The sequence below is a fragment of the Candoia aspera genome, chromosome 10 (genome assembly GCF_035149785.1).
Source record: "Candoia aspera isolate rCanAsp1 chromosome 10, rCanAsp1.hap2, whole genome shotgun sequence".
Classification (NCBI taxonomy): domain Eukaryota; kingdom Metazoa; phylum Chordata; class Lepidosauria; order Squamata; family Boidae; genus Candoia; species Candoia aspera.
In genome coordinates, this window is record NC_086162.1 from 22,376,106 (window position 1) to 22,390,012 (window position 13,907).

The window sequence follows — 13,907 nt, forward strand, 5'->3', positions numbered from 1 at the left end:
TTTAATTTGAAGTTTCCTTACATACGTGGATATGAAGCTGGTGAGATGAACACAGAATTTAGCACCAGCAGGATAGATCAAAGTGTTAGAATTTGCTGTCTCTCAGCTGCCATTTTAGACTACTGCAGGCCAGCAATGGTCGCCCCCCCGTCTGTAGGAGAGAAATGGGCTGGACAGTGTCCTGCAAAGTCAGAAGTGATTTTAACAGGGGACAGAGTGGAAACAGATGGGTGTTCTGGAAGGTCCTCGTGGGTGGTTTCTGATTTCTCCCTCTCATCCGTGCCCAACTAGATGTTTAGGATACACAACACGCACACATACACACACCCGTCATTTACCTTCTGCTAGAAGCATTTTCTTACCTGACAAACTCCTTAAGTTGAATCCATCACAGGGACAGGCAGAATTGTGTTTCTTTGGATTTTGGAGTTCTTCTAAATCTAAAAATGATTATGAACCATCATTAGCAAGTTAAGTGGATGAGAGCTCAAGAGAAGAGGGAGCCACAGGCTATTAGGGTCGCTGGGCAAAAAAACCCTAATCAGCCTCTTTAACAGGAAGACTTACAGCAAATGGAGTACCTCTAAAACTATTCTTATTATTTACTTTAGATTTATACCTTTGGCATTGCATAACAATTATGGATAGTCAGGTCATAATCCCCTCTATTTCCAAAGATCTGAAATGAGCGTGGATCAGATATAGCAGTGTTTCTCAACCTCAGCAACTCAAACCCTCCACCAGCCATGTACTCCTCCAGAATGTTCTTCCCCCATCCAATGCTTAATTGTCAGTCCTGGTTGCCCTGTGCTTCGGAGTGGAATCAGCTAGTCTTTTAAGGTTTTATTCTGAACATTTGATCTATTTCTTCAAACTCCTTAGATACTGCTCTTGGCTGGCTGGGAAATTCTGGGAGTTGAAGTCCACACAGCTTAAAGTAGCCAAAGTTGAGAAACACTGGTTTATAGACTAGACTCAGGAGTTCTCTGAATATGGGCCCTTGTGCTTCCATCCTCACTTTCTGAGCTTCAGAAATATCAGCCTGAGAAAGTGATCCAGTGGGATCAGCTATGGGAAGGAGAATGTTGGAGTCAACAATTAGGCCAGTGCTGGCTGGGGAATTCTGGGAGTTGGAGTCCACATGTCTTAAAGTCTCTGAGGTTGAGAAACACTGAGATATGGCCAAGCAGCAATATCTAAGGAGTTTGAGGAAACAGATCAAATGTTCAGAATAAAACCTAAAAAGACTAGCTCATTCCTCTCAGGGAAGCCAGGACTGACCATTAAGCATTGGATTGGGGAAGAGGACAGAGTTATTCTGGAGGAGGACATGGCCAGTGGAAGGTCTGTAAGAATCAACAGCTGTTAATTTCCCTGAATTCCCCTCCCGATTTCAAAACCCGAGATAGAGATCTGTTCCGGTCTCTTGATTTTCTTGCCTACCTTCTTTCGTTTTATGTGAGACTCTGTGTGGCTCATAGTAGTAACAGAAGAAGATTAAAACTAATAGTCAATGTATGCAATTCTAATTAATCGGTCTGATGGGTCACCATGATTTTACTAGTCCTCAGCTGCCATGTTTTTAAAAATATATTAATTGTGTACAGTATCTCCATATCCTTCCCTCTCCCTGCTGCTTGGGAGAGAGAAGGATGTCAGGAAGAGAAAACACGGGGGATCAGAGAAAGGAAGAGGGGTTCTTCCCCCTGGCCCACAGGCAACCCTTGAGGAAATGTGGCCCTCCAAAGAACACCACCACCACCAAAGCTTGTCTGCCTTTGATTCAGGCACCTAGAGAAAAGGCGCGGAAAGACACACCCCATGGACAAACAACCACACAATCTTTGGTCCAGAAGAACCGAAAGTAAACTTGTGGGCTTCAGAATACAGATAAAATGCAAAATATAGAACAGATTGAAGAAAAGACTAAGAGAAAAAAGGCAAACGAAAAAGCTCAGAAATAGTTAGAAAAGCAGTACAGAAAGAGTGAGTGCCGACCTTCTCCAGCACAGATTAGAAATACAATATACATAAATCAAACCCTAGAAAATCTTATTTTTATAAGCTTCTATATTTTATTTTATCTGTATTCTGAAACTTCAATAAAGTTTTATATATATATTTAAAAAAAATAAACTTGGGGGCAAAGTTTTCTTCTTTTTTTCCACCTCTTCCACTTCCACCATTGGAGAGCAAGAGGTGAGACTCACCTGGACAAGGGCAGGGCTGATGCCACCTCCCACTCCGCTTGGACCTGCTCAGCTCCCTCTCTTGGAAGTTCCCTTGGCCATATCTTCCATCTGATCCAGAAATGAGAAACTCGAGGTTGGAAGGGGCTACAGGGGGCGGAGGAGTCTTCCAACCTGGTTCAAGCCAAGAGAGGTATGGGCTTGGTGATCCTAGAGAAAGGAATACCAATTGTCCCCATTCCCCTCAATTGAGGTGGGTGAGGTCAGTGCCATTGCTTGGTGGCGATTTTCCCAGTTTGTCCCTCTTTCTTTCACATCATCCCTTTGGGAACAGGTGAGAAATGTAGGACCCGTGAAAACCATTGAGGAGGACCTATGAAAATCTTCCACCTCCAACTACCAGATTAAAAACAGTTTCCATTCTAGGTGAGGTACATGGATCCATTCCCTGTCCCAACCTCTTTCTTCCTCTCCCCTTCAGTTTTGCTACTGAGCGATGGACAGCCTACAGACCCTTGGTGAAAGATCAGTGGGAAGACAAGGGTTGTGTTCATATATCGGCTGAACCAGATCAACTACAAACCCAGTGACTGCATTTGCACAGTATGCTAAACTTGGGGAGTGCTAACGTTAGTGTCTTTTTTCCTGGCCCTTGGATGCTTCAGCGTATTGTGCACATCTAGAGGAAAAAGGGTTAAATGAACGACCAGGTGAATGGTGCTGGGTGGACTTTGCTTATCTGGAACGGATCCAGGGGTCCTTCCTCACACATTGCCTCCTTTCTTTTCCTGCAACTATTCCCACTAACTTCATCCACCCCTCTTACCTTGCTTTTCTGAGCAGCAAACCACGCCAACAAGTTGCACTGACATAAAATATAAAAAGAATCTGTCCATTTCAGCAGCGACGTCCTTGCGTGTCTCCGTCAATGACTGCCACTTCCACAAATAGCTTTCTGTACTTGAACCAACTATTGGGGGGGGGGGTTTCCCCCTCTCCTTCCGGCTAACTCTTCTGGGAAAAGAAAAGGATTGTATCAGGGCCTTCCCCACAGCCACTGTGCAAACTGATTTCTTCCTGTAATTCTACCTTTGTGTTTACTGACTTAAAGAGCTGTCAAATATTTCCCTTGCAAGGGTTGAGAGACAGAAGGCAAAAAAAAAAAAGTTCAACTGGTGTTTGGAGAGTTGTGGTTGTGTAACAGTGGGCAAGGATGCAAACTGCCAAACCAGAAGTTCAGACGGTCAATTCGTCAAGAGATGCCAGTCTGATCCAGCAGAAGATACCATGTTAATTCCAAGACAGGGACCTTCAACCTCATCTTGAAAGGGAATCCAATGCATGAATTAAACATGAAATAATTGTTGGAGCTGTAAGCAGCAATAGAAACATTCAAGTCTCTTTCGACACCTGATGACTTCATGGGCGTGACCATGCAGTTTTCTTGGCAGCAATTTATTATCCTATATCCCCAGTGTTTCCTGGTAAATTCCCACCCAAATATGAACCAAGCCCTAACCCCATTGAGCTTCCAAGCCCAGCCCGATGCCACCTCCAGCTGACCCAAGTGGAGAGAAGGCAGGTCTAAAATCCTTAGACCTTAAAATTGAAGTTTAACTAAACTTAAGCAAGAATGGATTCCACATATTTTATATATCACACTTAGAGCACCCTTTCACAATTTTTTGACCCTGGAGGAACCCTTGAAATATTTTTCAGGCCTCGGGGAACCCCTGCACATCCAGGCTCAAAGAGAGGCCAGACATTACAAAAGTATTGTATTCATTTCATGGGTAGGCCTGTATATACGCATGAACAGTGTTCTTAAACTAAAAATAAAGAATGAAACTTACCTCTTTAATGTGAAGTCGCCTGAATTTGAAATACTTTTTTTTAAAAATAAATTGTGATCTCCCAGGGAACCCCTAGTGACCTCTCATGGAACCCTAGGGTGCCACAGAACCCTGGTTGAGGAGTCCTGACTTAGAGTATGGTTTCTAAAGTTTATGTTAAAAAAAATAGTAAATCGGTTGGAACACTAAGAAGGGGAAGTCAGAAATTAAATACTTACCTATACTATTTTAATACTTTTTGTTTCTTTTCTTTCTTTTTCTTCTTTTTTTTAGCATTTATAAATAATAATAGCATAGTGGAGATTTTGATACTAAGCTCAAAGATCGGTACTTTCTTTTAATATCATAAAAACAACTCAATGTACTTTCTTTGGTACGGTTTATCTTTAATTAATGTTACATTGAACACTGATTGTATAACTTCAGTGATTTTCCTTGTCCACTTACTGATTCTTTGAAACTATACCTTTGTTTTAAGTAAATATTTAAAAAAGATAAATAAAATCCTTGGCTTTCTTCAATGGAGAAGCAAAACTTCTCCATCTCCCCCAGTCACCTTCCCAGATACAGTATGTTTCTTTACTTGAGGCTACTTTCCAGAGAATTTTGCCTCACATTTGGCAATGCAGATTTTAAAATAAAAATAAGGTGAATAAATACATTACCTAGAATCATAGAATGAAAGGGTTGGAAGGCAGTCTGGAGAACATCTCGTCCAACCCCAGGCCCAGAGCTGGAACCCATTACGACATCATCACCAACAAATGACCATCTGTAATGGTTGCCCACCCCAAGTACTCAGACTCACAAGAAGTGGCTTAAATGAAATCTGATTTATTGAGGGAATTATGGCAAATACAGAGAAAGCTGAGAATGAGCAAAAGTGCGCGAAAATACAAACTAAATCCCCTTGCTTGAGGAGCAACCCCTCCCTCGCCCGGCCATATCAACCGCCCCTTCCCAGGTGCTGGAGACCGTTAGCCTCAGCCTGGGAAAGCAACCTTGAATCCATGATCTAACCCAAACACATTCCAATGCAGCAGCCAAGAGATAACACCTCAGCAGAGTGGAATTAGCCACCCGCTCTTGAGAGTAACCCCCCACCAGGAAATGGCATGCAAGGAAATGGCATGCGAGGTGTTACGATGTACCAGGCACATTGAAACGGTGAACATGACATACTGCCCCCCCAAAAAATCTAAGGACCCGGTTTGGAGGGATAAGCCTCATGGAATCTACGAACTAGAATAGGAGAAGCAACTTCGTGAGCGGCCACCCATTCCGGGTGGGGAAAATGTTTCCAGCGAACTAGCTACTGCAGTGTGTTGCGAAGCCAGCGAGAGTCCAGAATTTCTTTTACTTCAAAATGCTGTTGTCTGTCAATCATGATGGGAGGAGGAGGCAGGGGTTGATCATGCCAGCGGTCAGAGCGAGTAAGGGGTTTGAGCAAACTGCAATGAAAGACAGGGTGTAAGCGTTTCAGATTATGCGGCAAGTCCAGTTTAAAAGTCACTGGATTAATTTGTGCCACAATAGGGAATGGGCCCACAAATTTAGGAGCCAACTTTTTAGATGGTTGAGAAGACTTGATGAATTTGGTAGAGAGGTACACCATGTCACCCACTTGAAACGAAGGGTGAGGGGCACGCTTTTTATCAGCATGTTGTTTGTAAGCAGACTGCGCGTCCGCAAGCGCCTGCTGGATGACCGGCCAAGAGTCCGCCAGCTGTGTTGCCCAGTCGGATGGCGAAGCAGGCGGGACAGGCGGCTGCGGCAAGTCAGGGATCGGGACAAAGTCCCTGCCATAAACGGTACGAAAAGGGGTTTGACCGGTGCTTTGATGAACAGTGTTGTTGTAAGCAACCTCAGCAAAGGGAAGGAGGTCCACCCAATTATCTTGTCGGTAATTCACAAAAGCACGCAAATATTGCTCCAGTGTTGAATTTAGGGCCTCTGTGGCCCCGTCAGTCTCAGGATGCCACGCCGTGGACAATGCCTGTTTAGTGCCCAAAAGTTTCAAAAATGCCCGCCAAAACTGCGAGGTAAACTGTGTGCCCCTGTCAGAAATTAAGCGGGAGGGACATCTGTGTAACCTGTACACATGTACAAGGAACAGGTGGGCTAACTGTCGCGCCGAAGGAATGGAGGCACATGGGATGAAATGAGCTTGCTTGGAGAAATAATCTTTCACTACCCAAATAACCGTTTTTCTTTGGCTGGGAGGTAACTCCACTATGAAATCCATAGAAACCTCCTCCCATGGGCAAGCGGGACTGGCTACTGGTTGCAACAAGCCTTGAGGCTTCCCCATCTTGCGTTTAGACATAGCGCAAACAGAACAAGAGGCAACATAGTCCTTTACATCCTTGCGCAACACAGGCCACCAAAATTGTCTGCGAACCAGGTGCAAAGTCTTTACAAAGCCAAAATGCCCAGCAAGCTTATCATCGTGTGAACGGAGTAACACCTCTTTTCGCAAGTTGTCAGGAACATAGAGACGATTGGATTTCCAAGCGAATCCCTGGTTAAAAGTGACACAGTCCCTATTCGCTAGCAACCAAGTGTCAGTTTTTAACTCCGTTAGAAACTTTTGTTGCAATTGCGATGAAATAGGCAAGGTGCCCTGCGGGGCGGAATCAGTGCCGGCAGGCTGCTGCGCACGGGCTTGACTACGGGTCACAGCTTGCATTCCCAGTTGGGGCTGTGTCCACAGTGTACTGACCACCTCTGGCGCGGAGCTAGAGTCCTGGGGCTGCCTGGACAGCGCGTCTGCTAAAAAGTTCTTTTTCCCTGGAATAAACTTCAGTTTGAAATTGAAACAGCTGAAGAACTGAGCCCAGCGAACTTGTTTAGGACAGCTTGCGAGGGGTACTTAGTGCTTCCAAGTTCTTATGGTCAGTCCACACCTTGAATGGATGATTAGCCCCTTCCAGCAAATGGCGCCAAGTGTCTAAAGCCGCTTTAACTGCAAAAGCCTCCTTTTCCCACACATGCCACCATCTCTCTGTCTCCGAGAATTTGCGCGACAGGTAGGCACATGGCTTTAAACAACCCCCCCCCATCTGCTTGCAACAACAGGGCTCCAATAGAATAATCAGAGGCATCCACCTGGACAACAAAAGGCTTGGAGGGATCAGGATGTTGTAAAATAGGCTCCAGTGTAAAAGACTCCTTCAGCTTATCGAAAGCCGCCTGACAAGCAGGAGTCCATCTGAGCAGCGCTCCTGGGTTTTTTACCCGGCGGGTTTCTCCCACACCCTTCGTCCGAAGCAAATCTGTCAGGGGCAAAGTTATCTCCGCGAACCTCTTTATGAACAGCCTGTAGTAATTACTGAACCCCCGGAAACTTTGAAGTTGCCTGTGGGTGCGGGGTCTCTCCCATTCCAAGATGGCCTGGATCTTAGCAGGGTCCATCTCTATGCCCTTATCGGAGATCCTATACCCCAGATAATCGATTTGGGTTTGATGGAATGCACATTTGGACAGTTTGGCATACAACTCAGCTTTCCTTAGCTTGTGAAGCACCTGCTTAACCAACTGCACATGGTCCTCCATAGTTTTAGTATAAATCAATAGATCATCCAGATAGACCAATACCCCCTTAAACAGATGTTCATGTAACACTTCATTGATCACTTGCATAAACACCCCAGGCGCCCCAGCCAATCCAAACGGCAAAACCTTATATTGAAATGCTCCCAACGGGCAATTGAATGCCGTTTTCCATTCATCCCCCTCCCGGATCCTCACATGGTAATAAGCTTCCCTTAGGTCCAGTTTGGAGAAGATTTTCCCCTTAGCCAGATGTGATAACATGTCTTTTATCAAAGGCAGGGGATATTTATTGGATATCGAGACCGCATTGAGCCCACGGAAATCTGTACAGAGTCTTAATGTCCCATCTTTCTTCGGGAGGAAGAGAACCGGTGCCCCCACTGGCGAACTAGCTGGTTCAATGAACCCTCTAGCCAAGTTTTTGTCCACAAATTTCCGTAGCAAAGTTAACTCCTTCTGAGTCATTGAATAAATCTTTGGCTTAGGCAATTGGGTGTTAGGCACCAGTTCAATGGCACAGTCAGTTTTTCGATGGGGGGGAAGTTGATCCGCTTCTTTCTCCCCAAACACATCCGCAAATGCCTGATATTCCTCAGGTAGACCCTCAAGAGGAGGGGTTGGGTACTGCGGAGTTGCAGCTGCCGCTACCCCCACCACCTCCTCTGGGGCTTCATCCCCCTCCGGCGCTTGATAGAATCCGTCCTTAAAGGTGACGGTCCGATAGACCCAATTTATCTGAGGATTCTGCTGGACCAACCAGGGGACACCCAATACCACCAAAGGACCCCCCACCGGAGCTACCACAAATGACAACCCTTCCCGGTGGCTACCCATTTGCAATGCCACCAAACCAGTGAAGTGCGTGGCCGGTTTGCCCCCTGCCACGGATCCGTCCAATTGGGTGAAAACTATGGGCCGTTGCAATGGGAAGGTGGGCAACTCCAAGGCAGCCACCACATCTGGATGCATTAAGCACCAGGAGCACCCAGAATCGATCATCGCCCACACTTCTATCGTCTTCGTGCGGGATCCCAACTTTACTTTCGCAGTGAGAATGTGATAGCTGCCACTCACCGGCACAGGCCCGCGCCCCTCCTCTACCACCTGCCCTATGGCACCCTTTAGAGCAGGTGGCTGGCGTTTCCCACCGACAGCAACAATTCCGGCTCGCCCTCGTCCCCGTAGTAAGGCACGCGTTCCATATCGCTGTCAGCCACTGCAGCTTTCATCTTTCTTGGTAGAGAGGGGGACTTCGCAGTCGACTTTCCCTGCCGGTCCTCGCCCTTTCCCCTCGGGCACGCCGCCGCGCGGTGCCCCTCTTTGCCGCAGCGCAGGCACTGCCCCTTCGCATAGCGACGCTCCTTCTCCTCATCCCACGAACGTTGTCCGGGCCTCCCTGCGGTGTCCGAAGGGTGGGTGGGTTTCCCGTCTCGCCCCGACTTCGCCGCCCGTCTCTGCGCGAACACCTCGTGGGCATGCTCAGCCTTTCCCGCGAGCTGGATCCACCCGTACAGGCTGTCAGGGTCATCTCGTCCCAGCGACCAGCGCAGCACTTCGGTGTTTAGACCATCCTTGAACAACTCTATTATGGTTGCCTGCGACCAGTCTTCCACCTTCCCCGCTAGCGCTTTAAACTCCAGCGCGTAATCAGCCACGGTTCTCGATCCCTGCTTGAGTTCTTTCAAGGCACGCTTTGCCCTCTCCTTAGCTAGTGGATCTTCGAAATGGTGCTGTAAGGCCCAGAGGAATTCGTCAGATTTCTCCAGTTCAGGGGCTTCCGACTGGCACATCTGTACATTCCAGTCCGCTGCCCTCCCCTTGAGCTTTGTGGCAATGATAATGATTCTTGCTTTTTCCGAGCGAAAAAGCGACCCCCATTCTTCCATGTAAGCCTTGGCATTCGCCAAAAAGAACAAGAGCTTTGTCGGGTCTCCATCGAACTTGACAGGGAAATCCCTCAGCCCTCCGCCCGGCGGGCCGCGCCCCCCCCCCCCCCACTGGCGGTTTGGCGGCTTTGACAGCTCCCTGCTGCCTCCGCTCAGGGGCGGGCGGCAGCGCGAGGTCCACCCTGGGAGCCCGGGTCCCCTCTCTCGAGCGAGCTCCCCTTCTCCGCTCCGGAGACTGTAGCTGGGAGGAAGGGGTCGAATGCCGCTGGCTTGACCCCTCCCGCTCTTCTCTCAGCGAACTCAAGTCCATGCTCATTTTCTGCAGGATGAGCTCCAGGGAGTCCATCTTCGACTCTAAAACCCGGATTCGGTCTGGGGTGGGGGAGTCTCCCCCCGGCGCCACCTGGACCACCGTCGGGGACAGCGGGTATCTCTGCCTCCAGGATGAGCCCTTCACCTCCGAGAAGTCCCCACGACTTTCGTCCCAGGTGACCAGTTCGCCCGGGGTCGTGACCGTGGTCTCTGGCGCGGTTTTCATGCCGGCAGCATTGCCCTCCGACCCCGAACTCGCCTCCTCCTGGATCGCCGAGAGCTCTCCCACAGGGGCTCTGTCGGGTCGCCACATGGTGGAGTCGGGCTCTCCCTCGCTTGACTCATCGCTTTCCACGAATAGCACGTCTGGATCGGTCATCGCCAGCACTTTCCCTCACAGGATAAAAAGGGCCCTTCTTTTCCTGGACAGGGGCCAGCGGAATTTGAAGTTTTATGATTCTCAGCTTTATGTAATGGTTGCCCACCCCAAGCACTCAGACTCACAAGAAGTGGCTTAAATGAAATCTGATTTATTGAGGGAATTATGGCATATACAGAGAAAGCTGAGAATGAGCAAAAGCGTGCGAAAATACAAACTAAATCCCCTTGCTTGAGGAGCAACCCCTCCCTCGCCCGGCCATATCAACCGCCCCTTCCCAGGTGCTGGAAACCGTTAGCCTCAGCCTGGGAAAGCAACCTTGAATCCATGACCTAACCCAAACACATTCCAATACAGCAGCCAAGAGATAACACCTCAGTAGAGTGGAATTAGCAACCCGCTCTTGAGAATAACCCCCCCCCCCAGGAAATGGCATGCGAGGAAATGGCATGCGAGGTGTTACGATGTACCAGGCACATTGAAACGGTGAACATGACACCATCCAGCCTTGGTTTAAATATTTCTACCACCATCTCCTGAGGTGGTCTGTTCTGTGGCTGAGCAGTTCTTCCATTAGGAAATGTTTTTGGATGTCCATCCAAAATCTATTTCCTTGTAATTTAAACCCATTTCCTTTTAGGTTTCCGGGCATGTCCAGTTGGTTAATATCCTCCTTAACCCGTGGTGCCCACTGGATGCAATATTGTAGGTGCAGTCTGATCAATGTAGAATAGAGAATAAAGGAGAGTTCTTTTGATCTTAACATTATTATTCTGTGGATGGAACCTAGGATTGCATTTGCTCTTTTTGCAGCTGCATCACACTTTTGGCTCATGTTCAACTTAGGATGCATCAAGACAGCCTGATTCTTTTTGCTGCCCAATATGGTTCCCTCTTCCATCCTCTGTTCACGTGTTTGGTTTTTCCTACCCAATTTTTCACAAACCAACTGTTTAATCATCTGTTCCAGACTTTTGCCCAGTATTGATATGAAGCTGATCAGTCTAAAATTATTCAGCTCTTTTTTCCCCTCCCTTTGTTGAACATAGGAACATCATTTGCCCTTCTCCAGCCCTTTGGCACTACATCCAGCCTCCATAATTTTGCAAAAATGACAGAACAGAACTCCATCAAGACTTTGGACCAGCAGAAGTTCTCAGATAAGGATGGAACTACATTGCTGCAGTGAAAATCCTTCCTTGCACCTCTCCTTATAGGCGCAGAGTTCCTTTGGATTTGGTCTCCTTTTGTGATCAGGTATCCTGAAGGCGACCTTCATATAGTAACATATGGCTGCGAGAGCTGGACCATAAGGAAGGCCGAGAGAAGGAAGATCGATGCTTTTGAACTGTGGTGTTGGAAGAAAATTCCGAGAGTGCCTTGGACTGCAAGGAGATCAAACCAGTCCATCCTCCAGGAAATAAAGCCAGACTGCTCACTTGAGGGAACGATATTAAAGGCAAAACTGAAATACTTTGGCCACATAATGAGAAGACAGGACACCCTGGAGAAGATGCTGATGCTAGGGAGAGTGGAGGGCAAAAGGAAGAGGGGTGACCAAGGGCAAGGTGGATGGATGATATTCTAGAGGTGACGGACCCGTCCCTGGGGGATCTGGGGGTGCTGACGACCGACAGGAAGCTCTGGCGTGGGCTGGTCCATGAGGTCACGAACCCCTACAGTTGATAAACAACAACAATCCTGAAGGCAAATGGGTGTGGCTAGTCTGTGTATTTTGATGAGAGTGTGGATTTTAAGAGTTGGAATCTATATTTTCACAAATGGAGAATTTACAAATATTTGCTTGATTCTTTTCCCAAGCAGCGTCTTGGACAGTGTTTCTCAACCTTGGCCACTTTAAGACGGGTGGACTTCAACTCCCAGGATTCTCGGAGTTGCAGTCCACCTGTCTTAAAGTGGCCAAGGTTGAGAAACCCCAGTCTAGGCGAACTTTAATGTAACAAAACCCAACTTTGCGACTAATAACACCCAGGGGTTCCCCTCTAGCTATGTAAACTGGTGCAGAGACCACTCTAAGAAAAGGGCATCATATTTAGCAAGCTGTAGGTTGCACACGCTCTTAAGGAGGGTGCATGCCCATCTGGGTGGAGGCTTCCATAATGGATGGGGCCAAAGCAGGTGTGGCCACTTGAATAAAAGTTTAAAAGGCACACTATTTTCTCGAATGCAGACACACTCATGCAGACTCTCAATCACAAGAAGTTGGGGAGTAGTGATGTCCAGCATGTAGTAGATTTTGCAGGGGGTGTGTGGAAAGGCCTCAGGGACACTAGACCCTCTATTGTGCATTAAGTTCTTAAGATTGGTTACATTTTTCTCTTCCCCCCCCACCCCCAAATCAGCTTGCCTGGGGGTCTGCACACCTGAAAGCGTGCAATGCTTTTCTACCGTTTCAACTGGCCTAATCGATGGGTTGCGGCTACTTTTGCTTTTTAAAATATCATTTGACAGCATGTGCAGCATATGCTTTTGTTGACGGCACCCCTAAGCTTAAAACCCAGAATATCCTTAAAAAACAGACACCAGAACAAACGAACAGAACGTCAGATAAACAGGTCAGGAAAGATCCTTTTCTGAAACACTCACAGTGGGCTACAATATGCCACGTGCTTTTCATATGACAAAGCTATTGGTAGCTGCTGCTAAGGTTACTGAGACACAGCACTGTCTCAGTGTGTGTGGGTGTGTGGGTGTGTGTGTGTGAATGACTAAAATAGAGCAAATTAGCCCACTCCCTCATTCTGCTGAGTTTGTCTCTGCCCCGACCTCTGCCCTGATGTTACCCAACAATGTCAGGCAAAAGGAAATTGCAATCGGGAGTGTGCATATATTTATTTCTTTATCGGAAGCATTTTTATCCCATTCTTTAGCCAAAAGAAAGAGTTGGCTAGTGAGACGGGCCCTGCCTTCATACCTGTGGTCCAAGAGACACAGTATACCAGGAACAAAGGGGAAAGAGGAGGGGGAAAAGGAAAAAATTGGCACCAGTGTCTTCATCTACATAGTGTCTGCACAGGAACGCTCTTCCTGAGATCCAGATGGGTAACTCAGCCTTTGAGAACTCGGCTGGCAGTTTAGGGTAGATCAGAGTTTCTCAACCTTGGCCACTTTAAGATGTCAACTCCCAGAATTCCCCAACCAGCCGTGACACAAAGGAATGGATTAAAAAAAAAGTTGTTAGTAGGTTTTATAGGGTCTCATTTATCTATTCTTTTTATTGCAAAGGACTACCAATTTCCTTAGAGCTGCCTAAGTCTTCATGGGTCTACTTTGTATTTTTGTACTTTCTAATTCCTTTTTTTCCCCTGTTCCATGCCTAGTTTTTAAGATCATCATCATCATCATCATCATCATCATCATCATCATCAGGAAGCCAGTTTGGTGCAGTGCTGAAAGTCCTGGCCTAGAAACCAGGAGATGGCAAGTTCTAGTCCCGCCTTAGGCACGAAAGCCAGCTGGGTGTCTTTGGGCCAGTCCCTCTCTCTCAGCCCAAGAGCCAATCAGGCGTGGTATGAGAGTTCTAGTCCCGCCTTAGGCACGAAAGCCAGCTGGGTGTCTTTGGGCCAGTCCCTCTCTCTCAGCCCAAGAGCCAATCAGGCGTGGTATGAGAGTTCTAGTCCCGCCTTAGGCACGAAAGCCAGCTGGGTGTCTTTGGGCCAGTCCCTCTCTCTCAGCCCAAGAGCCAATCAGGCGTGGTATGAGAGTTCTAGTC

At 47.5% G+C, this 13,907-nt stretch overlaps 1 long non-coding RNA gene across 1 annotated transcript; it reads right to left on the reverse strand.

Moving 5' to 3' along the window:
• Positions 1–362: 362 nt before the first annotated feature.
• LOC134503594 (uncharacterized) lies at positions 363–3,211 on the reverse strand. Its single transcript, XR_010068562.1, has 3 exons — positions 3,016–3,211; positions 2,211–2,300; positions 363–440 (listed from the first exon to the last, which is right to left on the reverse strand). It is a non-coding gene; the product is annotated as an uncharacterized LOC134503594 (long non-coding RNA).
• Between the last annotated feature and the right edge of the window lie 10,696 nt (positions 3,212–13,907).